Here is a 26935-nt window from a genome sequence, read left to right on the forward strand (position 1 = left end):
CTCCAAGAGGCACCTCATTCTTCTTATCTAGTAATTTACAGAAGCCAAATTTTCTAATAACTTACAGAAGCCAAATCTTTCACTGTGAGATATTTTCTCGCAGCTGTTTAGTTTTTTCTTCTGTGGCTTTTCTCTGCTTCCTGTACAATTTTTCAACATCCCTTTAAAAACATAATTATCAGGCCAAGATGTGGTATTCCAGTACGCACTGCTGCTGCAAACCCAGGTAGAATTCATATCACTTCTCTTACTCACTCTCCTCCTCTGTGTATGTCTGATGATCACATCAGTGAGGTCATTTCCCCCAGCATCATTCTGAGTTAAAATTCACGTGTGTATCCAATACCACCTCAGGCCTGCCTTGGTCTGTGCTTCTAGGATGCAGGTGCCACCTTTATTCAATTTCATTTACTTTGAATGGGCTCAATTTGCAAAACGTTTTGTCATCTTTTTATTATTTCCTAGTCACAGGATAATTTCATAGTCGCTCCTCTTTAAGTCATTGGGAAACTCTAGATTCAACCTCAAAGTTGCTGATAGAAAAATGGAAGGTTTTGGACCAATTTCTGTGAAATCCACTAGAAGATCTATTGCCTGATAAATTCTACTCACTAGAAATAAAAATTCGCTGTCAGTTAAGTGTTTTTTTAATCCATTAAAAATGTGCTTTGTTGTTGTACAGGCCGTATTTTGGTTTATTTTACCTTATTTACAATATTATGTGGTAGTAAAAGTATAGAACATCTAGTGTATGTTCAAGCCATGCAGCCTCTTTAATCAGGCAGTTCACTACCATATGCAAAATATCAGTTTTGTTAGATAAGCGCTATTTTCATATTAACATGTCATTAATGGTCATTAATTGTAGTCCTAAACTTTAACCTCATTATTGATTTATGAACATGTCTCTTTTTGGTACAAATGGCTGGTTGGCTTTCAGCCTATCTTTGCATTGTCTTGTTTGTCCTCATCAAATATTGGCAGAGAAATAACATTTTTCCAGTCGTCTGTAATTTCCCCAGTATTGTGAGATTAAAAGGAAACATCAGGGAAACAGAGACCGCATCAGCTTCACTTTAAGATGCCCGAGTCAAAGTCCTACAGGCCTGCTGATTTCAAAAAGAGTTGTTTCATGTTCTCTGAACCACTAAAGGCTCAGACAGCAGTTTGTCATCCTCATGTGATCTTAGTGTATCACCCTGCTTGCTCCCAAATACAGGCTAGAAGCACGCTACCTTTATTGTTACTAGCATTTAATTTGTTCCTGACACACTTAAAAAAACCCTCTCTTTCTTCCTGTCTTTGCCCTTTTCGGCTCTGGATAGTGTCTGATATCTTCAGCGTCCCTTAGCAACCACCTGATTAGAGAGAAATCACAAAATATATTTCTAATCTTCTCATTTTTTATACTCTTATTTAAAATTGTTTCCACTCTTTGCCTTTACTTGCCAATTGCACTTTTAACTAAAACTGGTGAGTTGAGGTTTTTTTCTTTTCTGATGATATGACACATTCTTCATATAAAAAAGTCCAATCGTTATTCCTGATGACTCTGAATTTTCTTTCTTTTAGCACATTTTAATGCATTTTTGGTTACAAGCCGTGCACTTATAGGTAAACCTCACTGCTTCTGTTTCTGCTATGGGTAATGCTGAACAAGTGATAAAAAAAGAGTTTGAAACTTCAGCAGGAGTGTCGCAGCATACAGGCAGATGTTAGCTGTAAGCATAAAATAATAATAATAATTAAAAAATAAATATTAAAAATCACTGCAGTTAATCTACTGGGGAGGGGATTTTGTTAAAGCATCTACCTGAGGGTGTCAGAGCAGTACACAGGACACCAGTTGGATTGTCGGGAGCATTAAGGCATCGGCTGACCACTGCCTGGCTGTGTTTCCACTGTCAACTTTTTTCTCTTTGTCCTTTGAATATGAACAGGTAACACTAAATAAATTGTACAGTAAATATCTGTGCTCAAACAGAGCTCAGTGGAGGTTGCAGATGCAATCACAAATCTGCTGTTCCCGACTGTTTGAAGACTTGCTTTGCAATGAAATAGTTTTCTTCTGCATATTTCCTCTTATTTGTTTGCTTTTGTTAATATGCTGTTTCCCAGGGATCAGTTTTTTTTTTAGTGAGGGAAGAAAGTAGCTTTCTTTTCATACATTCCTGTTTGCTTGCTTTTTTAATATGCTGCTCCCATGGATTTCTCCTTTTTTGTGGCGAGCGAAGAATCCCACAATATATTGCATCAGTCTCCGCACTGTGCACCAGCAACACAGCCTGAACCACGTCTCGAGCGCCGCAGCAGAGAGCAGAGATGGAGCTAATATTAACCACTCGCAGGAAGCGTCTATCAGCCACAGACAGCCAGGTGTTGAGAAGCGGTGCGCTGCTGAGCCTGATGTGGTAGGCACAGGTGAGTTTACAGAGAGATCTTGTCTTTCCCTTTTCGCCTCCTGCTTTTATGTCTCCGATCTACTGTCAGCGTGTTTTTACTGGTGGAGGCCCTGCTATGCAGATCATGAATATATGTAGCCACACATTCATGCTCCGGCATAGTAGCAGGCTCGCAGAGTTTTCTTGAGAATCACCCATGAAGGAAAAATGCTGATTTTTATGACAAAATGCAGCTCAAACAATACAGCTAGAATTCCACACAATGAAAGATAAAGGAAAATCTCTAGACCCTAGACTTCCTTGCAGTGAAATTTCAAAGGCCAGCAGGCAACAAGGCTCTTCTTGCATTTTTCAAAAACATCAGAATAATTCAGGAAGTCTGAAAAATATCTCTGTGTCTCTCCCTTGACAAGGTCAAGGTAAATATTTGTGTTGCTCAATTCTTATGCTGCTTCACCATTGTGGCTGTTGTTGAGCATGTTGTGACTCACCAGCTGTGAAGGCAATGCAGGAGACACAGGGACAAGAGGAGGGAAAAATAATTTACCCCCTGGAAGCTACTGAAATCTGTGAAGGATTCCTTTACAGATGATGGGATTACTCCTGGCAGGGCACGTTCTTCTCTGCAAAGCAATCACTGGCTGATCTTCTGAGGGATGAGTGATACCAGCTGTGTTCTTCTACTCTGGAACACTTTTTAGGAAACTATTAGAAAATGTGATTTCTGTAGTCATTCAAATCAGTTACAGATTGAACATTTGAACTTAAACTCATGGCTGTATTTCCTGACTGTCCTCAGCATTTTTTTAAATGGGTCTTGTTCAGAAGATGCTGGAAAACAAGTTTTTATTGGAAATTCCATTGAAAAGTTGCAAACAACATGTCATCAACTCAAAGTCTTGTGTCTGTGTCTATATTTGTTTTGCAGAGACCACTTATTAATTCCACATTTCTTATCTTGTTCTGATGATTTCAGCTAGCAGGATGCAAGATATGAGTGTCACCAGCAAAAGTCAGCATGATGTATTGGCTGACCCTAATCTCTGAGCAATGTACTTGTCTGTTTCTACTGTTCCTTAGTGAATATTGGGTGATACATTCACACACTTAGGTAACATCACCCAAAATTTACTTTCAAGTCTACTCTCTTGATGATTCACTTTGACTAAATATTAATTGTTACTTGGGCTTTCTTTTGGAATGAACTATCTCTTCATCCAACATAAAACCTGCCATGGGGCAATAGTTCAGCTTAAGGGCCCTTCCCAATAAACAGGACAAGTAAGACTGCAGTGTATGTTTCTCCAGGCATCACACTGCATCCTCCAACACATACAGTCCTCCAAGGCACGTCTTGTATTTTGATGGTCCGTGCCATCAAAAGACCCCTGGTCCACAGAGTGGTCCACAAGCTGCTTTGGGCAATAGAAACAAGAATAATGCACATAAATGGATAATGATGTCTTACAGGCCCAGGACACCTGATGCTCAGAGAAGACCACTGCCAAGTGCTATGTAATGTGACAACTAGAAAGTGCCAGCACTGAATATAAGCTTTCTGCACCATTTTACTGTGGGCCCACATCCACTCTCCAAATGGCCATAATAGATATATCTAACAATATAAACGCAGCCTGAAGTGTTTTTGCTAAAGTCTACCCACTTGAATCCTCTGTGTCCAGTCCTCTAGGCTTGAGAAAGAGATTTGACTTTTCTGTTCCTCTTAAAATATTCAGAGTAAATATTTTTTAAGTTGAAATATCCGAACAATATGTCTTAGTCCATGTTTAATACACAAAAATAACCCACTTGATTTTTTACTAAGCAGTCCCCTCAGTACTATAGAATATACCAATATCCATAAATGGTGAAAAAACTCTGGAATCCCCAGCAACCCTCCAAAACTAAAGAAACGGTTGTTATTGTAACAATGTGTAATGGGAATGCTATTTGAGATACATCATACTCTTTACACACTGCAAGAAGCATCCTCTGGTGCTTGAATCCCATCATTTCCCTTGGAAAAAAGGTCATGGAAATCAAACCCACAAACCTTATGTTTAAATAACATTGCAGGCCTGGCTGCAACCCATGACGGTAATGAAAATGCTTAATTAAGGTTTCCAGTTTACCCCTAATTCACTCCACATTGCTTAACTATTACAGCATATGCCTCACGTTGTACTTACAGGGAGATCTCTCAGGGACTGAAGAGTCCCTCTACACCCTGGCAGTCTGGATGAACTGGAAAGGATTTTATCCTAGTCCTTGAACTTATTATTTCTGTGGGTTTCTGAGTGATCTTTAATACTGTAATCTTGGTAGTAGAATCTGGTTTTTTACAATAACATTCAAATAATCAAGGGCAGCCTAAATATGGCAATGTTATTAGCAAAATTGTTGAAGACTACTGCTTTATTTTTTATTCTTCTATTGCTGTAACATTCAAAGATGAAGCACTAAAAAAAGGTCTTAGGAGACAGGGTTTTCTCACAAGGTTTCTAGGTGACTTTGGACAATAACCTAGGTTCAGATTGAGCCCAACTAGCTTTGATTCTATGCTTCCTGTACTGTCAAAGGATGAGAAAGACAGAGAAAGAAAAAAAAAAAGAGGGAATAGAGACTTTCAGAGAGTTCGTCCCACATTAATGAGGATTGCCCAGGTGACTGACTTTCTTCTTTGAAAGCTGAGGGAACATTGGGCAGGTGTTTTCCTGCTTGGGGACCTTCAAACAAGTAAGTAAACTAAATAAAAGACATTTGGGCATATGTCTCCAGGCAGCAGATCCTTAACTGGTGCAATGGGGAGTACTGAAGAAAGATGCACTAGAGAGCAAGAGATGCTGCGTCCACAGTAGCTCAGCTGGGCAAGTGCCCCAACACAAGTCCTGTCAGTAGAATATGTTATTCATACGGTCCTTAAACTCACATAGAGGGGAGGGTCTTCATTAGTCCATGTGCATTAGTTTCATAGGATGTTAGCTTATATCAGTAATAAGGTCCGGAAATTTTTTTCAGAATCTGGCACATTGTGTTCTACTCCAGGTCCTGCAAGAACAACATGCCTTCCCATCAAAGACTGTCCAAAAAAGTGTTTAAAAAGTGGATATTTTTTTTGAGTTTAAAACATGTCGTCTCACACAACCAACCATCCCTACACTGAAGTAGGGCCTGCCTTGAACTCCCATTGCAGGTTCAGCATGTCTTCTAACACTGCACTGGAGGGAGTCCTGGGATGTCGTGCAGAGGTGCAGCAGTCATGCAGAGTGACTCCAAGAGTTACCTGCCTGACTCTGATGAATGGTATATCCCAGAGAAGCACAGCAGATCAGTTGAAGACAAGCTGAAGCTTCACTGTTGCCATCCTTGTTAGTGCCTGGTCCATCTGGCCTGCTCCAAGGCTGCAATTTATCAACTCAGGTCCTGCTACTCATTGTAAATTAGTATTTACCTCACTCACACTTCTTTAATAATGAGCCAAGCTTACAGCAAATTTAATACAGTCTAAATGTGAAACTTATTTGGCTTTGTAAAGCTGCTTCAGTCCTATGTTGACTTCTATTGACAATTGTATTTACTTTTACAGGCACAGTGTTTTTCTTTCCTATGTCTTGCAACATGCTTAAGACAGAGGCAGAAGATTGACCCTTCTACATCCAGACCATTAAAACCCAAAGCACATCCAGCCAAGCTGCAGAACCATACACAGACTCTGCTCAGGGAAAAAATGCTAAACCTGTGAGGCTTCCCAAAACCAGGGGCAACTTTGTACAGCGAGAACACATTTTGCTAGGAGAAGGTTCGTTAGTGAACACAGCATAGTAAACTATTATTGTAACCTAGTTTATCGTATCACAGAATTACAGAATGGTAGGGTTGGAAGGGACCTCTAGAGATCATCTAGTCCAACCCCCCTGCCAGAGCAGGGTCACCTACAGCAGCTTGCACAGGAACGTGTCTAGGCAGGTTTGGAATGTCTCCAGAGATGGAGACTCCACCACCTCTCTGGGCAGCCTGTTCCAGTGCTCTGCCACCCTCAAAGGAAAGAAGTTCCTCCTCATGTTTAGGTGGAACTTCCTAGGCTCAAGTTTGTGCCCGTTACCTCTTGTCCTGTTGCCGGGAACCACTGAAAAGAGCCTGGCCCCATCCTCCTGACACCCACCCTTTAAGTATTTATAAGCATTGATAAGATCCCCCCTCAGCCGTCTTTTTTCCAGACTGAAGAGACCCAAGTCCCTCAGCTTTTCTTCATAAGAGAGGTGTTCCAGTCCCCTAATCATATCTTGGCTCTGGCAATTTCCTCAGTGAGTGGATTTGCCTAGCACAGTACTACTAATCTAGAAACTAATTTCAATTTTGAAGGGGTCTGTAAACTGTGTCTAAGGCGAGTGACAACCACGTAGCATATATGTACCCAGATATGCTTGAAGCTGACGAGGATGAGTATTAACAGCCTAGAGCTCTAACGTGGATTTGTTTTCTCAGGCAGATAAACCAGCCCACCCCTAGGCCACCAACAAGATGCTTCTAACATCTGAAGGGGAATGCTGATTGGCATGGGCCAAAACTGGACCAGATTTTCTTCCAGCAATCAAACTTCAGGCCCGTTCCCTTATTTTAACACTACAACTGTAGTCATACAAACAAGTCGGAATCTAGCTTTATGTTCCTTATCGCGACGAATACCTGCAAGTTAGCACACACACTGAAAAAGAGGGTCACACTTTATTAAGACCTCATGTTATTTCATGAGACAGTGTTATTTCATAGGAGTCGAGGCTCACTTTTTTACAAGACATAAGACAAAAAGAAGTTGGTTTGCCAAGAATGGATGTGTTCATTACCACTCCATATATGTATCACAGATGTCTCACAAGACAAAAAGCTAAGACTGTTCTGCAGCAGCACAGATAATTTACGTTACCCTTTCACAGCTAACTGTCCTTCCACGATTACAAAATGTTTCCTTCTCTTTCCTCCTTAAAAAAAATATTAAAAGCACTCGTTGGGATGCTTGGTGGGATGATGGAATGTCTGTTATGCTGAAATAGGGGACTGTGTTGGCTAAACATTGATGTGTGGAGTGTAACTTTTATGTAAGTTGTCATCTTTAAACATTTAACAGCTGCTTCTCACACAGGATGCCCTCTTTCCCTGTAGAGTGAGCACACAACAAAGCCTGTAGTGCTGAAATATTTTGCGTTCTGGGATTTAGAACGTCTCTTCTCTTAGGGCAGGATATAGTAAAAAATTAACCCACAGATCATTAGGAAGTGTTTAGCGAGGGTGGGAAGTCAGGCAGTGTTTTTGGACTCAACTGAGCCCCTGTTACATAGTGGCTAACAGATGCTCTCATCCTGAGATGAAATGCAGATTTGAGGTTCAAAAATAGAACCTGTCTTGTCAGCTTGCATTTCTGAGACAGAACTAGGAGGGTTTGCTGGGACTAAAGCAGACAATGTCTTCCAAAATAAAGGACACTGGAATACAGCAAAAGTACAAGCCCAGTCATGGAATGAGAAATCCATCATAGACTGAAACATGAAAAGATCTAATCAGCCTTGTATTTTAGCATTTTTTCTCACGATGGGTCCAGTTAAGGGCAAACCCTTTGTGTACTCTTTTTATTCTTGGTTCTGTGTCATTTTTTATGGGGAATAGGACGGAGAGGTTTTATTGTTCTCGGGTTTGAATTTATTTCAGCAAGTTACTCATCTGTGACTAATTATATTTGTTATAACGCCATGGACATCCTGTTCTAGAAGAGCTTTTCTGTATTTTTTTTTCTTCTCTACTGTGTGCTGAATTTGAATTTCCCCTATAATATCCTAGCTAGGATCTCACGACTTTTATTTCTGAGTATTTATTAATCACAATAATTTGCTGAAGGAACCAGAAATAAAATTACTCTCAACTAAATATCACATATACCCAGTAAATAAAAAAGATATGCTTCCAATCTGCAATGTTGTCCATGCTCCAAGTGCTGCTTTTTAATAACAGAGTATCTCAGGCACAGCATGGAGGATGAGCATGTTACAGTAAACAGATTCTTTCTCTGATAGTTCTTCACCAGTAATCCCTGTTCCACCATTGATTCAAAAATCACAGGACAACAACAACATTAATACTGCTCCACACTCAGAATTTGCAGCTGTTTTCATTTGCCTTCCACATTTTTACACAAACATATTTGCCTTTTCAACCAAATCATGAGGGTTAAAAATACACCTTTATTTAAAAAGAACAGGCAAAATCACATGACCCCAAAATCTGGCTTTTGAGGAAAAACAAAAATCATGGGTCTTCTAATGATACCATTCTCCTTCCAGTTTTATTCTGATTAATTGCCAATTAGTCTAACCATAGAATCATAGAATTGCCTAGGTTGGAAGGGACCTTTCAGATCATCTAGTCCAACCATCAACCTAACTCTGACAAAAACCATCACTAAACCATATCTTTAAGCACAATGTCTGCCCGTCTTTTAAATACCTCCAGGGATGGTGCCTCAACCACTTCCCTGGGCAGCCTGTTCCAATGCTTAATAACCATTTCAGTGTAAATTTTTTTTCCTAATATGCAGTCTAAACATCCCCTCACACAACTTGAGGCCATTTCCTCTTGTCTTATCGCCTGTTACTTGGGAGAAGACACCAACCGCCACCTCTCTACACCCTCCTTTCAGGTAGTTGTAGAGAGTGAGAAGGTCTCCCCTCAGCCTCCTTTTCTCCAGGCTGAACAAATCCAGCTCCCTCAGCCGCTCCTCATGAGACTTGTGCTCCAGACCCCTCACCAGCTCTGTTGCCCTTCTCTGGAACCGCTCCAGCACCTCAATGTCTTTCTTGTGGTAAGGGGCCCAAAACTGGACACAGTACTCAAGGTGGTGCCTCACACCTCTTGCTAAATACTAAAAATAGGATGGAGAGCAGGAAAGACAGAGTTCATCAGTTTGACCACAAAAATGTTAAGATGTCCGAGATAAGCTAATCATAGGCATATTCCAGAGTCAATGGAAGACAGGGATAGGGGATTGAGCTAATTTATTTTAAACACCTATCTTAGTATGAGGACAGTTTTCCTCTGGGATTGACAAAAGAGGGAGTCTAGTTCACTATTTGGAATACATGCATAACAGATGCATAATCTAATTATTTTAGATGACCTTAATTCTACCCCATATGCCTTCAACAGAGCCCCCGGAAGTCACGGCGTGCCTTGCAGAATGAAAATGTTCTGGGAAAATACCAACCTTTGCAAAAGGCCAGAGCAGAAACCCTACATGAAAGAGCGCTTCAAAATAGCATTCTTGTGGGGCATAAACAACGTGCATCCTCTGTGCAAGGACAAATTCTGCCGTCCCATTCATGTCCTGCTCCTGGACTTTGGCTGTTGCTGCCCTCTGGGATCTGACAATGGGGATAAAATATTTCACTTATGAAATCAGTGTTTACAACACATATGAAGAGCAACACTTAGGAAGTTCTTTACAATGAGGGTGGAGAGACACTGGAAGAGGTTGCCCAGAGAGGTGGTGGAGGCCCCATCCCTGGAGACATTCAAGGCCAGGCTGGATGAGGCTCTGAGCAACCTGATCTAGTTGAAGATGTCCCTGCTTACTGCAGGGGGGTTGGACTAGATGACCTTTAAAGGTCCCTTCCAACCCAACACATTCTATGATTCTATGAGTCTATGATCATCTTAAAAATCTATGGAGTAGTACTGGAAGGGCAGTATACCCAAGATGGAAACATCTCTGAAGATTGTGTATTGATTTTCTACCCTGTGTAAGTAATTCCCACTTGCAGTACATATACACACCAATATCTTTGGAAAATAGAAATGCTCTGTAAATCTGCTAAGGATCTTCAGCTCCACCTTCACCACAAGGTCCCCCTGGTCTGATGCTGAGGTATAAATAGAACATATGCTTTCTTTTGTTACGCAAAGCCAAGCCGCAACAATGCACAGTAATGGGTACTTCCATTGTTATTATTACTGTGGGACAGACAGGGTTTAGCTCCAAAACACCATGGTGAAAGAGAGCAACCCTAATTGCCTTGAAATTGTGTCTAGAGGGAGCAGTTTCCTGTCTAAACCTGCTATGTTAATTATAGTCCTGCAAAATGAACATGAACTTCGACCCGTTTGCAGACATAGCTTGGCCTGGCTCCAGTAATAAACTCCAGGCGGGTGGGTCTCACTCATGAATCACCACAAAAGCAGATCCTCCATGTGTACAATGAAAGAGGTGAAAAAATGCTGACTGAACAAAGAGATTCTAAACAGAATCTCTAATGCAAACAGGGTGGGTAGAAATGCACAGAGAGTAAAGACAGCAGACGGACCTCGTGAAAGTATGTTTGTCTAAGCACAACCTGGAACATAAAGATTGTTCTATGAATTAAGATACAAAACTGCATGGAATCCAAGTTCAAACTCTGGCTCTTGTAGACACTTGTTTCATATTTTTCATCAAGACACGGCTTCGATTCTTCAGAGCTAATAAAGACCTTTGAAGAACTGGGTCCCAGGTCACCTTCTCTCTGCAAGATGGAGAACTTGTAATTCCTCTCTACACATCTTGGCTTTTGCATGAGTCCCTCCCTCCACAGTCTTGTAACCATATGAAGGATAATTAAAATATGTAGACATAGCTATACACTTTGGATTCATTTATAAATAAAGATTGCCATAAAATTCTAAGCTCTGAAATAAAGAAAAAGTATGAATAATCATTTAGAGAAGTCATTTAAATGTGTCAAAAGTTTAATTTCCTGGAGATATTTCAGCAGTCACAAAGTGAGCTGAACATTCTTGGATACTTGGTAATTATCAGGCATCCTGAAACAGTAATTTAGTTGAAGTTTTAGATCCTGTAGCTGAGATTCTGGATTTAAAATATAAGTGGGAATTACATTGTTTGAACATAAAAATAATATCCTAGAGGGCATGAATGTATGAAGAGAGTGTACGTTTGGTGTCTGTGAATCCATAAGAAATGTCTCTGTCATTTAGGTCAGCAATGACATGTAAAATCACTGTAAGTATCGCATAAATGAGCAGACAGATAGGCTAATAAATGTATAAAATACTGAATGAGGGGTTAACTTGTTTTCTGACCCTTCCTCTAATGTACTCACAGTTTACATCACCTCCTGTCACGTCAGCCGTGGCTCTGAGATGAAATGTGTTGATGCGATTGGTGATATCCCTGTATTGCTGAGTGACAAAGGCAGCTCGTTTGCTTATGTACTCCTCTGCATAGCTAAACACTTGAAATGAAACACAGCTCAGCAGGACTACGCTACTATGGTGTAACAAAACATTGGCCCATCTCACTGAAAGAAGGTGTATGCCTTGGGGATATATCTTGTGCTGTCCTCCGATGATTTTTTCCATACTTTTGCTTGTAAAATCTAGCAATCTAACCTGCCCTGCATCCCTCCCTGCTTGCAAGGTAATCACAGGTAATTTAAATTTCATAAACCTTTGTCTGACGTGAGATAATGCTAGGAGACGAGGTAAGCCTTAGACACTCAGATGAAATGTCTCCATTTTTTCAACCTAAAACTCCAGGAACTAAGACAGGGTTATGTCAGACTATGATGTCTGAATTTAGTAAGATAAATTCCTCCATTGGTATTGTCTCTCAGAATGATTTCTCATTGTGCCTGAAACACAGACAACCCTTTCAGAAATCAGTGGTACCACTGTAAGGTGGTAAGACGTGTAAACCAAGAAAATGGGGAAAATAAGGAAAACTATCCTCAGCAAGTTCCTCAAGAAAAAAAATCAGTGCAGCAGGGAAATCATCACTGGAATTGCTCACAAGGATCTTGGGGAATGGAAGGACTTTTATAGAGGAGCATTTGTAAACAGGTCAGTTCGTCCGCTGCAGCCACTCACAAATCCCATTTAATTTTCCTTCTAAGCCTGGCAGTGGCTTGCACAAGGCACTGTAACCAAGGTTGCATGGTTGGACATTGAGTGTTAAGGACAGTAGGCTTTTCATTAAGGAGAGTTTTCAAAAGCATCCCATTTCCAGCGTGGTGTTCAGCTTCCTAGATATACCTAAAATGCCTACAACTCATGTAGGATCGTGCATTATTAATTGATTCCAGACAGAAGTAACAAATGAAATGTGCTAAGCTAAAATAAGAGTCCTCAGCCTTTAGTAGGGAGGGGTGATCATTTTGTCTTCAGTCTCAAAAGGGTAATTGTTATTCAGTTCCAAAACTCTAAGCACCGGCAGTCTGAGCACTATTTATCAATGTATTAAATACCTCTGACAGTGGTACAATATTTTGAAAAATGTTGCAGCCAGGGCAGGATTACTGATGTCTCGTCTGTTACTACAGGTAACAGGGTACAGTAATCAACACTAGTGACGTGATGACAAGGGGAAATGTCCAGAAGTGGATCTCTTTTTTAGTAAAGGTTTCTCTGAACTTGGCTATGTAAAAAATTGGAGTAAAGGGAATGTTCAGCTTCCAGGTTTCCAGGTTATGTTAGTCACACTGGAATTAATAACACTTAGAAACAAAAAGCTTTCTTGCAAAAATACAGATTTAACTTTGGTAAAAATGATAAATTTTTTATTGATGCAGGCACTGAACATAATCAAGAATAAATCTGTGTGTATCATGTGAGAAGCCCACAAAGCACAGGTAGTCTCTAGTACCTCCATTTTCTAGGTTAGGGAACAAAAGGATCATACAGCCATAGGCATGGTGAAATTTCCATCACAGCAGACCAGAAACCCATGTTTTCTCATCTCAACAAGAAAGAAATAATGAACACTTGCCTTGGAATTATGAAACTGTGGTTGAATTTCCAAGAAAGCTTAGCAGTTGTGATTGAGCCAAATGCCTCAAGCCAGGAATCCTGGTGTACGCACATTAGAGGAGGAGAAAGTGTTTGGGATGCTTGTGGCGAGAAACGTCTTCAGGCTCAGAGGGGTCAGCAGGACTGCTCAGAGAGCGGGACAGGCTACTGTGCTGTGCAGACAGTGTGGAACTGGATCTCCTGACAAAGGGACTACAGGAAGAAACAGAGACAGATATTTCACTAAAAAAAACAAGACCTCCTTGACATTTTGTGCACTCAGAACTCACTGACGTTGAGGAGCTCTAGAGTAGTCAGGTGATCAGGAATCCCAAGAAAGAACATTCTGAAGAAAAGGACCCAAATCTGAAAGATGGTTGTGAAATGAAAACTTATCTTCAAGAGAAATCTTGGGTCGGAAATATATCTTTCAGCTGTGTTTTCTTTAATCCCTTGTCCCTTTCTTAGCTCCTTCTCTGTCTCAGACACAGACCTTCAGACACAGCCACGAACATGGCTCAAAGGAAAAATAACTCTTCATATTAAAAAAAAAAAATGCTAAGAGGAGAAAGCCAAACCCTAATAAACCTGACATTTCACATTTTTATTCAAAATGTATTCAAAACTCTGTCTTCAGGACGGGTGAAAGAAGAGGAAAGTGGAGATGGGTAACATGCTGACTGACACGTGGACAGCCCTTACAGCAAATGGGACTGTTAGGATTTCACTCCAGTGGTTCACCCCAGGAGAGAGCCAATCTGAATTGGGAAGTCCCCTGCTCACATTGGCATTTTAGCATCTCAGTGTGGGATTCCTCTGCCTAAATTTGGTGTCTCACAGGCATCCCTTAGTGGACAGCAATCAGCCAGTCGGCTTGTAGACCGTGAAATGTCTGATCCATGAGGTGCATCAGCCCTGGGAGAAGCCCTTAGACCATGCCCTGGGTGGCTCTGCCTCACCTGAAGAGGAAAGTGTCCTCTGCCAACACCTACAGGTGGTTGTTCCCTTCAAAAGCCTCCAGGAAAACCTGCTCCAAATATTTTGTAATTTATAGGGGAAAAAGAGACATGTTATTAGCAAATCTTAGAAAATGGAGACATTTTCTGGCGTTATTCACTTCTTTCCATTATCCCATTATCCCATCATAAGTGAAGATCAGGTTTGTAAACATCTGATAGTACATGGGACCCTATGGGATACACCCACGGGTACGGAAGGAACTGGAGGATGAGGTTGCTAAACCACTCTCTATTATATTCCAAAAGTCATGTCAGTCTGGTGAAGTCCCCACTGACTGGAAAGGGGGAAACATAATCCCAGTTTTCAAAAAGGAAAAGAAGGAGGAACCAGGGAACTATACACCAGTCAATCTCACCTCCGTGCCTGGTAAGATTATGGAGCAGATCCTCCTTGAGGCACTGTTGAGGCAAAGAATAACAAAGAGGTGAATGGGTACAATCAACACAGCTTCATCAAGGGCAAATCATGCCTGACAAACCTGGTGGCCTTCTATGAGAAGGTCACAACATTAATAGACAAGAGGAGAGCAACTGACATCATTTATCTGGACCTGAGAAAAGCCTTTGATACTGTCCCGCATGACATTGTGGTCTCCAAGCTGACAAAATATGGCTTTGATGGACTGACAACTCAGTGGATAAAGAACTGGCTTGATGGCCGCACCCAAAGAGTGGCTGTCAATGGGTCCATGTCCGAGTGGAGGCCAGTGATGGGTGGAGTCCCTCAAGGATCAGTACTGGGACTGACCTTGTTTAACATCTTTGTCAGCGACATGGGCAGTGATATAGAGTGCACCCTCAGCAAGTTTGCCGATGACACCAAGTTGTGTGCAGCAGCTGACATGCTGGAGGGAAGTGATGCCATCCAGAGGGACCTGGACAGGCTGGAGAGGTGGGTCCATGCCAACCTCATGAAGTTCAACAAGACCAAGTGCAAAGTCCTCCATCTGGTTCAGGGCAGTCCCAAGCACCTATATAGGCTGGGCAGTGACTGGCTTGAGAACAGCCCTGAAGAAAAGGACTTGGGGGTGCTGGTGGATGAGAGGCTCAACGTGAGCCATCAGTGTGCACTAGCAGCCCAGAAAGCCAGCAGGATGAGGGATGTGATTCTCCCCCTCTACTCCACTCTCGCGAGACCCCACCTGGAGTCCTGCGTCCACCTCTGTAGCCCCTACTACAAGAGAGATATGGACGTGCTGGAATGTGTCCAGAGAAGGGCCACAAGGATGATCAGAGGGCTGGAGCACCTCTCCTATGAGGACAGACTGAGACAGTTGGGGTTGTTCAGTCTGGAGAAAAGAAGGCTCCAAGGAGACCTTATAGTGGCCTACCAGTACCTTAAGGGGGCCTACAAGAAAGCTGGTGAGGGACTTTTTAGGATGTCGGGTAATGGTAGGACTAGAGGGAATGGATTAAAACTAGAGATGGGTCGATTCAGCTTGGACGTTAGGAAGCAGTTCTTCACCATGAGGGTGGTGAGACACTGGAACAGGTTGCCCAGAGAGGTGGTGGAAGCCCCATCCCTGGAAGTTTTTAAGGCCAGGCTGGATGGGGCTCTGAGCAACCTTATCTAGTGGGAGGTGTCCCTGCCCATGGCAGGGAGATTGGAACTAGATGATCTCTAAGGTCCCTTCCAACCCTAAGAATTCTATGATTCTATGATTCTATGATCTGCAGTGGCTACACCTATATTAGTGAATTAAATAAAGCTGGGACCAATCTCTGGCCCTGAGTGTGTGTATCTGGTCTCCATGCCCAGGCACTGGCAGTGGGGCTGCCGGGCGGCCTGTGTGTGGCGCGGCCGGGGCTGCCCCGCGCCGGACACAGCCGGTCCCAGCCGGTCCCAGCCGGCTCCAAGGGCCCCAGCGCAGGACACAGCTGAGCCCCTCAGCCAAGCTGGGGGCGCCGGGGGGAAAAGAGGTTTGCGAAAGGGCTGAAGGCGGCCCAGGCAGAGGAGGAGGAAGGCAAGGAGGGAGCAGCAGCAGAGGGAGCCCCAGGGCGGAGGAGGAGGAGGGCAGGAGGTGCTGCAGGCCCGGAGCAGGGATCCCCTGCAGCCCTGCAGAGACCCCGCTGGAGCAGAGATCAGCAACATCTGTAATGCTTCCCTATATCTGAGCTCAGAAAAAAAGTATTTGGCCAGTGGTTTTTTTTTTTTATTTTCACACCAGTGGTAGAGAGAAAAGCGTCAAGTTCCTACATGTCACACAACCAATTAAACTTTGTAGACTTTAGGAGTTGCAAGTGAAGGAAAGCATAGAATCATAGAATGGTTCACGCTGGAAGGGACCTTAAAGACCATCTCGTTCCAACCCCCCTGCCCTGGGCAGGGACACCTCCCACTAGACCAGGCTGCTCAAAGCCCCGTCCAGCCTGGCCTTGAACACCTCCAGGGATGGGGCATCCACAGCCTCCTGGGCAACCTGTTCCAATGCCTCACCACCCTCACAGTAAAGAATTTCTTTTTAATATCCAATCTAAATCTACCCTCCTTCAGTTTGAAACCGTTACCCCTCGTCCTATTATTACATTCCCTGATAAAGAGTCCCTCCCAACCTTCCTGTAAGCCCCCTTTAGGTACTGCCCTCCGCTCTTTCCTTCTCTTCCCACACACCCTCCTCTCCTGGGTGTTTCCTAGGGGACTGGGACCAGGTCCTGCTGGTCCTTCATCTGTCATAGTACAAAGTGGTGCTGAGGTTGCTGGATCTCCCATTGTCCCACCTCACTCCATGCCAATAAGAGACCTCTTACCCTGATGCATCTTCTTCGTAAGACAGGCAATTGCTTCTGTGTTTCCTGGCCCTGGATTATCGCCAGCATTTCACATCATCCTCCCTTCCAGAATGATTAGTTCTTAAGGACGATAAACAATGTCAGGGAAAACAGGAAGAGGCAACAGAAACATTTTTGTGAGGATAAAACATTTCAAAACACTCTGTAAATGAATATTAGAAAAGATTGAAGTCATCCAGACATTTAGAGTAGTAGTGAAACACCTGGCCCCAGATCATCTCTGATTTCTTGCAGGATGATGAAAAATGAGGACCCTTGAACAACTTGCAAAAGCAAATGATTCAGGGACTCCTGTTTTCTGCACAGGCTTACTTTTTTCAGTCAGTTAAGGAAAAAAAGGAAACTTGAATTTTCTATTGTGTTTGTTGCTCTTTGGAAACAAAGAGAGAAAATATTCTTCTATTTCAAATTACTGGTCAGCAGACTGAAAATTTCTGCCTCGGCCTTCATCGTGGAAGTGTGACTGGAGCCTCTACAACAAAATCTCCTCAAACAGCCAAGGGTTTATGCAAGTAGGAATACACTGACACATCCTTCCTCTATTTGCTCCTTTCTGCCTTTTGTGCAGCAGTTGGTTCTATCAACACCTTATTTTTCTTCATTAAGAAACAACCTTTAATCCCAAAGGACCCCTGAATAGTAGCCTGAGGCTTTTCGGAGCTTCAAATGTTTGGATTCCTTAAGCAGAGAAGAAAAACGTAAGAAAGCTTCAGCTCTTCATCTAAAGACTGTGTCTGACTCACCAGCTACTGGACGACAATCTGGAAAGTTTTAAACTCTCCTGACAGTTTTGGCCATTAATAACTGAGATGATACATCATTTTCTGAGACTGCCAACAACCTCATCCGTCACAGCCTTCAGTCAGGACTCTGTAGATGATTTCTATGTCACTTAATACTTCTGTGTAGAGGACATTTCAGTTAATAAAGGTGTTCTCAAGAAGACCTGGCAAAGTGTGGTGAGTGTGTGGAGGGATGCCTGGCTCCAAAGCCCATTTCAGCTCATCCCAGCATTGTTGCAGAGACTCTCAGGCCCTTCACTGGCATCGTGCTATGGATCCATGGATTCTTATGCGTCCTGCAATTTCTGTAGCCATAAGCAAGCAGAATCGTGGTGTCTAGAAGAATGACATTCAAGGTCAACTTGGACGGGGTTCTGAGCAACCTGATCAAGTTGAAGATGTCCCTGCTCATTGCAGGGTGGTTGGACTAGATGGCCTTTAAATGTCCCTTCCAACCCAAACTATTCTATGATTCTATGACTGAGAGACATGCTACTGCTAAGTGCTTTTAAAGTTTCCTTTTAGCTACCAATGGTACTCTGTGTTTTGGGATTTGAGATAAGAGGTCTTGTTGCAGCTCTCAGTGGCTGGAAGTTATTTCTGTACTCACCATATTTACTGTCAGTCTGCAGGGATTTCCCTAAAGCTGTAACAAAAAGTGACATCCCTCACATGCCACTAACCCTGCATGTTCAGACTACTGCCAAATAATGCCCAATGAAGTCTGAAGCCACTGGGGCAAAACAAATATATAAAAGTAAATTTGATGCTCTTGCATTGTGAAAGATGCACAGACAATGATTCACAAGAGAAAGCCTGCAGAGTGTTACTGAGCTGTTAGTCGAGCATCAAAAAACAGTATAAAGACTTCATCAGTCACAGGGACCAATTTACACTGTATCTTAATAGGGTGAGAAGATATTTTGTGTATGTGTGTATATAAAAAATGTACCTTTTCCTAACAGAGACTAGCACACCGTTCCTGCCCAGGATTTGCTGAAAATACTCTGCCCTGGGCTTTTGTTTAAAAGATACTAGCAAGTGGCAGGTAATATGCACTCCAGTGATGCATCACATTTGAAGGAATACTTGGCAAATAGCTAATTATTTATGATTCATAGAATACCAGGTTGGAAGGGACCTCAAGGATCATCTGGCCCAACACTTCTTGGCAAAAGCAGGGTCTAGACAAGATGGCCCAGCACCCTGTCCAGCTGAATCTTAAAAGTGTCCAATGATGGGGAATCCACCTCTTCCCTAGGGAGATTATTCCAATGGCTGATTGTTCTCACTGTGAAAAATTTTCCTCTTGTGTCCAATTGGAATCTTCCGGGAGTCACTTCTACGCATTACCCCTCATCTTTTCCACGTTCCTCCTTGTAAAAAGGGAGTCTCCATATTCTTTGTAGCCACCCTTTAAATACTGGAACATAGAGATAAGTTTTTCCCTAAGCCTCCTTTTCTCAAGACTAAACAAACCTAGTTATCTCAGGCTTTCCTCATATAGCAGGCTTCCCAGTCCTTTGATCATCTTGGTGGCCCTTCTCTGGACCCTCTCCACCCTGTCCACATCTTTTTTGCATAGTGGGGACCAAAACTGAACACAGTATTCCAGGTGTGGTGTTAGAGAGGGGTGATGACTTCTTTATCTCTGCTGGTGATGTACCTTTTGATGCAACCCAGCATCCTGTTGGGTCTCTTTGCTGCTGCAACATACTGTTCACTCATATTGAGCTTCTTGTCCACCAGGACTCACAGGTCCCTTTCCACAGAGCTGCCCCACAGCCAGGTACATCCCAGTCTGTGCTGCATTCCTGGGTTATGTTTTCCCAGGTGCAAGACCTTACACTTGTCTTTGTTGAACTTCACAAGGTTCTTGTTAGCCCACTCTTCCAACCTATCCAGGTCTTCCTGCTGGGTGGCTTTCTCTTCTGAAGCATCCGCTTCCCCACTCAGTTTGGTATCATCAGCAAACTTCATCAGGGTACCCTTGATCCCATCATCCAGATCAGTTACAAAAATATTAAACAGCATTGGACCCAGTAGCAGTTCCTGGTGGCCTTAATTGTGACAGGTTGCCAGTGTGCAAAGGGGCTATTTGCTACCACCCTCTGGGTGCTGACTGTCAGGCAGTTCCTCACCCACCACACCAGACCACCAGTCTAGACCGTAACGCATCAGTTTCTCTAGTAGGAGGCTGTGGGAAACCGTATTGAAAGTCTTAGAAAAATCCAGGTAGAGAATGTCCACCACAAGCCCCACATCAACTGAGCAAGTTACTTTGTCATAGAAGGTGATCAGGTTTGTCAAGCACAATTTGCCCTTGGTGATTGCGTACTGGCTTTTCCCAATCATGTGCTTCATTTGACTTGTGACAGGCCCCAGGAGGATTTGTTCCAGAACTTTCCCAGGGGCTGAAGTAAGACCGATGGGCCTATAATTTCCTGGATCCTCTTTTAAGCCTTTCTTGTAGATGAGAGTGACATTAGCTTTCTTCCAGTCTTCTGGGTTGTTCCCCGATCTCCATGACTTCTCAAAGATTGTGTAGAGTGGCCTCACGATGACATCAGCCAGCTCTCTTTACACCCTCGAGTGGACTTTGTCAAGGCCCATCTATCTGTAGGGGTCAAGCTCCTCTAATAGTTCGCATATCAACTCTTCCTTCACTGATGGTGGGTCTATGTTTACATCAACTTGGACTGTTGTTCACAAGGCCTCGGGCCCAACGGTGCTGGTAAAGACAGAGGTGAAGAAAGTGGTGAGAACCTCTGCCTTTTCAGCGTTGTTGGTGACTAATTCACCTGCCCTCTTTAACAGTGAACCAATACTTTCTTTCTGTTTCTGCTTGTTGTTTATGTACCTGAAGAAGCCTTTCTTGTAGTTTTTAACATCTCCGGCCAATTTCAATTCAAGCTCAGCTTTTGCTTTTCTAACTGTATCTCTGCATGCCCTGGCAATGCCCTAGTAGTTCTCAATGGGTATTCATCTGCTTTTCCATCTCCAGTACACTTCTCTTTTGGTATTGAGCAGACTCAGAAGCCTGCAGTTAAGTCAAGAGGGTCTCTTGCTCCGCCTACTTCCTTTACCTTTAAAGAGGATGAACCGTTCTTATGCTGCCAGGAGAGCGTTCTTGAAAAACTCCCAGCACTCACTAGCTCTTTTATCGTCCATGGAATCTTCCCATGGAATCCCTCTCAATTGAGCCCTGAGCGAGATGAAGTTTGCTCTTCTAAAATCTAAACCCTGTATCTTAGTACTAACCTTCAGATTGCTCAGCAGGATCCCAAACTCCACAGTATTACTATCACTGCAGCCAAGGCTATGGCTAACCAAGATATTACAATGCAGGTTTACTTGGTTTGTGAGTAGCAAGTCCAGCAGTGCCTCACTCCTGGTTGGCACATTTAACATTTGTATGAGGAAGGAATCCTCTATGCATTTCAGGAACTTGATGTATGACGTGTGAGCTGCTGCATTGTTCTTCCAACAAATGTCTGGGTAGTCAAAGTCACCCATAAGAATCAGGTTCTGTTGACCCAAAGCTTGCTTAAGTGACCCAAATATTTCTTCGTTGGCCTTATCATCTTGGTTTGGAGGTTGGTAGCAGATGCCTACTAAGATCCTCCCTTGGAGACAACCTTTCTGATCTTGACCCAGAGGCATTCAATAGGGCTTCCACAATTGCTGTAGCTGACTCCTATACATTCAAGATCCTCCTTAACATAGAGCGCAACTCCTCCTCCTCTTCTTCCGTGCCTGTCTTTACGAAATAGCCTATAGCCATCCATCGCAATCCTCCAGTCATGTGAGTTGTCCCACCATGTTTCAGTTATTCATATGATACCATAACTTCTGACTGGGCAGGGAGCTCCAGTTCTTCCTGTTTGTTCCCTTTGCATTGGTATACATACACTTGAGGTTCTTATCTCAGGGTCACCTAAGGAACATTTGTCACTGCTCTTGTCGGCCTGGCTTATCCCCCAGTTGGTTGCAATGGTGTGAGTGTTGCCCCTTTGGACCCTGCCCCCCCAAGTCCTTATATCTCCCTATGTAATTGTAGCAATATTTCAGTTGCATTGCGTCTCTGGCTTGGCTGCGTGATGCACACCCCTGGAGCGAGACTTGCACTGACAGAGGGAGCCTCTGTCCTGCTGGGCACAGCTGTGTTCAGCTGAGCACCAAGCTTAACCCTAGCCCGGCTCCTCCTCCTCCTCCCCAGTGCCACTGGCTGATGCTGTGAGGGAGTCCCCCACTCACTCCCTGAACGTGGACTTCTGTCCCTATCTCACTGCCTCTGAGGACCTCTGGTCCTTCCTGTTGCAAGAAGTGAACACCCACGTTAGTTATCAAAATTGGGATTTGATGATTTTACCTCTCACCCCGGTTCTGTCTGCCCTGCAGCCTAAACTAGCCACGGGCCAGCCTCAGCCCTGCATCGTACCCCCTTTTTAAGGCTGGGGCTTGGTGGCCTTACAGTGCCAGCACAGTTGTTTTGCCCTTCCCTGTCCACTCTTCTCAGCAGGGAAGCCAGAGAGATCTTTGCTGTGGGTTTCAGTGGGAGGAGACCTCAGTTCTGTTTGACCCTCTATTTTCTTTCAAAGCACACAAAACAGAACTTCAGGCTGCTTCCAGGGCCAGACACTTTCTTGGCCAATTGCAGGAAGCCTTCCTGATCTGGCTGCAGTACAAGCGGTCAGAATTTCACTTGAATGATTTGTTCTAAAACAATGTCTCCAATGTATTAGGCAAAAAAAGGCTTTTCTTTGATGTCAGCTGTGATGCAGGGCTTTTTATCTCAGCACACTTTTGTCCACAGACCTGTTTACTGTAGTGGGTGGGTGAAAATGCTGAGTGGGAATTAACAATGTTACATCTCAGGCACCACTGCAGTGCAGTTTTGTTTATTTTTTCCCCTATACTATTACTGTTAGATTTTATCTACTACCCTTAAATGTTGCTCTCTGGGGCTATGAATCAGCCCCTTTCTGCAGAGTTCCATCCTTTTAATTAGCACTAAACTGACTCCCCAAACACCTTTCAACAATGTAAACACTATATTAATTTTAAGGGGTTTTATTCTCTCTTTATATTTTCTATTCAAAGTCATCATAAACTGTGAAGTAAATTTCATGAAAAATGAAAGTGGAATAGCTCCAAGTTCCCCACAACAGCAGCACAATAACAAGTAACAGTACAATTGCAAAGCACAGCGGGTAAAAAATTCTGTTAGGGTTTGCTGCAGTTAAGGACAGCATCACAGCACAGAAGCCAGAATGAGGAGGGACTGGACTCCTTGCTGAGTGCTAGTCACCTGGAGAGAAGAGCGGTACCTTGCTGGGACTTTACAATGCACCCCAGCTGTTGGCTTTGCATCAGAGGCTTGGCTTGAACGCAGAGGAGAATTGTGTGAAATGAATATGAACAGTGTGAAGAAATAGGGTAAAGCGGAGATAAATAATTAGGGGTTAAAGAGAACAGAAAAAGCAGCTGCAGAGGGAAGGATGAAGTGAGGGCAGGAAAGAGACTATATGCTGGAAAGTAAAGCCTCAGCAGGCCAAGGAACGGCTGTGGATATTGAGTGTGACTCTTCCAGGACAGCATTTCCTGTTGGCTGAGGGGCTGTGACGAAACCAGTATCAGTTGGGGAATGTGGACTTCTTGAAACATTTCTATATTGGCAAAAGCACCACTATTATCATAGAATCATAGAATCATAGAATGGCTTGGGTTGGAAAGGGACTTAAAAGATCATCTAGTTCCAACCCCACTGCCATGGGCAGGGACACCTCACACTAGACCATAGAATCATAGAATAGTTTGGGTTGGAAGGGACCTTTAAAGGCCATCTAGTCCAACCCACCTGCAATGGGCAGGGACATCTTCCATTAGATTAGGTTGCTCAGAGCCCCGACCAACCTGACCTTGAATGTTTCCAGGGATGGGGGATCTACCATCTCTCTGGGCAACCTGGGACAGTGTTTCACAATCGTCAGCGTAAAAGATTTCTTCCTTACATCTGATCTAAATCTTCTCTCTTTTAGTTTAAAGCCATTACCCCTTGTCCTGTCGCAACAGTCCCTGCTAAAATGTTTGTCCCCATCTTTCCTATAGGTCCCCTTTAAGTACTGGAAGTCTGCTATAAGGTCTCCCTGGAGCCTTCTCTTCTCCAGGCTGAACAACCCCAACTCTCTCAGCCTGTCCTCATAGGAGAGGTGCTCCAGCCCTCTGAGCATCTTTGTGGCCCTCCCCTGGACCCACAGGTCCATGTCTTTCCTGTGCTGAGGGCTCCAGAGCTGGACACAGGACTCCAGGTGGGGGTCTCACCTGAGCAGAGTGGAGGGGTAGTAACCAAAGGAGGTGAGCCACTGGCACTGGCCTTGTGTCACTGACAGGCTTGTGCAAAGGGGTACATGGGACCCTCCACCAGACCTAGCCTGGTCAGCCATGGGGAACTGCATGCGCAGGACAGCAATGAGAATAATAACAGGAAGGCAAATTTTACCCAAAAGAAAAAGTTGTGGATTAAAGCAGTAGGTTAGATTTGTCTGGGCAGGTCCCAAGCAACTGATCCCTGGGAATCAGGTTTAGCTTTCTAGTCTTCCCCAAGGCTTTATTGATCTTCAGTCTGTGACACGATGGCCTTACTGAGAGTTAAGCATAGGCCAAGATCTAGTTTTAGCATGCTAAAGTATTCCAAAAAGGTGAAAAAAGAGGTGTAAATCTGGGACTGGGGGAGAGCTGTGGGGTTTTTATTGTGAAAAAAATGGCTACTGAGAAAAAGTGCTCCTTTTGGAGCATCCGTGGCATCTTGGCAAAGAAATAATTAGTTCCCTCAGAAACACAGTCACCACTCTGAGTGCGACTGGTGTAAATCAGGGCAGCTTGCTGGCACTTTTGACTTCAGCTGAAAGGCAGGCCCATGGCTTTTGCTGGAAAGATCACTGCCAAATATAAGAACTTCAGCTGTCATTCAGGTGTTTATTACCAGGCATGAAAGGAGTGCAAAGTGCCATGCAAGTGATCTGAAGCAAACACATCTGAAAGAGTTTGACTTCTCTCTTTGCCTGTCAGCTCTCTGCTGCCTTTGAAAGCAGTCAGGCTCGTGGCTGTATGTTTGACCGCGTTGGCTTAGTCAGAAACAATGTCAGGCTCATCCTTAACTGGCTCCATGGGAGTTCGTCTCCTGAGAGTTCTCATCCACAGTGATTCCCACAGGTGGGCATGCACTCCTTGTGTCATGATATTCAACGGGTTTAGCCTTCATCTCACAGCACGAGTCCTGACAGCCCAGGAGACTGTAACAAAAAAAGTGAAAAAACAGAGTATTAGAGTCAGAGAAACCAGGTCACCAGCCACAACTCTAGGTAGTCTTGAAATTCTTAATGTCATATTTACCTACAAGAATTAAGTATAGGACAAAGGATGGAGTAATATGATTAGCTCCTAATGTGCTAAGTGCCTAAATAACTTTGTGAATTTGGACTGGGCAGGGAGATGGCATAGGGCCCTTTGCACTTACAGCAGAAAATGGCTGCTGTAAACCGCTTGTGACTCCACTGAATTCTTTTATATGTTGCAAAAGAGGGGTATGTGGCGTGAGAGTACGTATATGTTAATAATGAATAATGGACATGAAAAGTGCTAGCTGACCATGAAAACTGGCCAACTGTTACCATGAAAAAAAAATAATAGGTGAACTTTTTCTGATCTGTATTGCTAAAGATCTCAATCTTCACCAAGGAAGCTGAGCAAAAGGTTAATTCTTCCTTCAGAAGCCACGTACTGCTGCCAATTGCAACGGTGCTTTTCAATGTGGACATCCGCTCATTATGAAAGGGCCAAGACTCCTAAATGAGCACTGACCATTGCACAGATGTTGGGTGGGGTTTCCAAAGCCGTAATGGGAACCGGGCATCCAAATTCCCTATAGGTTGGTGGGATCTGACTTACAGAATTCCTTAGTCAGCTTTGAAAAACAGCTGTACTCTTTAAAAACATCCAGTCCTGGCTGACTTTGATACAGTGGACTACAAGTTATTATCTAGTAGCTTCATCTAGTGCTCTCTAGCCTTTCTATAGAGTGATTGCATAGAAAGCAGCCAAGATAAGCTACTGAGACACGGCGTCTTGTAGTGTGATAGCAGAATACATCAGGAATAACAACAGTAAGGAAAAGAAGGTCTCCTTAAAACAACAAAATAACAGGTTTTATAATGACTCAGAACCTGTGCTGTGAAACATGGCATTTTCCACACCCAATCATACAGCCAGCCTCCTAAAGAGTGAGTAAATTTGGCAGCAGTCAAGGTGCAAAACTGTCTTAATTCTCCTTGATGGCATATCAAGTCTCCGCTGAAGTTCGATGAGATTTAGTCACTACTGGAATAAAAGGGTCTTTCTTGGGCAGCTGGAAAACTAGGAGAGGGAGCTCAAATCACCGTGACCAAAGGCCATGTGAGAGGATTCACATCTACAGTGGCAGGAACTAGTGACCTCTCAGCTTTGGGCCAGATAAACGTCATGGAAATAGAAAAAGTTGAAAGCACTATCACACTTCCTATTAACCAAATTCTCTCCCCACCTGAAACTTATATAAAATCCCTGCTAGGCGGGTGTCTATGTTTCAAAGACCAAATGAGAACCATGTGGAGGATCTTTGCCTTTGTGATCATGTTTATTTTTTTAGCTTCATATGGGGAGGAGCAATGGTCCATAAACCTATAATTACTACTATACAAGCCACTGCTGTGTACTGTAGCTGGAGCAAGTTAGAGAGAATATGAGCCTTTCATATAATACAGAGCACTGGTTGTGATGCTGCTATGCTGGAAGACTAGGTCGTTAAATTTAGCCAAGAGAATTATGTGATGTGGGTCCCTGCAATAGCAGGAAAACAACCGTGATGTTCCAGCTGTATGTGTCAAGTACTTATGAAAACAATTAATGTTCCAGCATTGCCCTTTAGTCAGTTGTTTCCTTTCCAACTCTGCATGGTAAAATCTTTCTAATACTCTACATTTTTCTTCTGTTGCCTAATATCTCCTGTGCAAAAGAATCACACAAAATGCTGTAGGTTCCATATTCAAGCCTTAAAATGCAACATAACTCAGCTCCT

The sequence above is a fragment of the Rissa tridactyla genome, chromosome 2 (assembly GCF_028500815.1).
Source record: "Rissa tridactyla isolate bRisTri1 chromosome 2, bRisTri1.patW.cur.20221130, whole genome shotgun sequence".
NCBI classification, from domain to species: domain Eukaryota; kingdom Metazoa; phylum Chordata; class Aves; order Charadriiformes; family Laridae; genus Rissa; species Rissa tridactyla.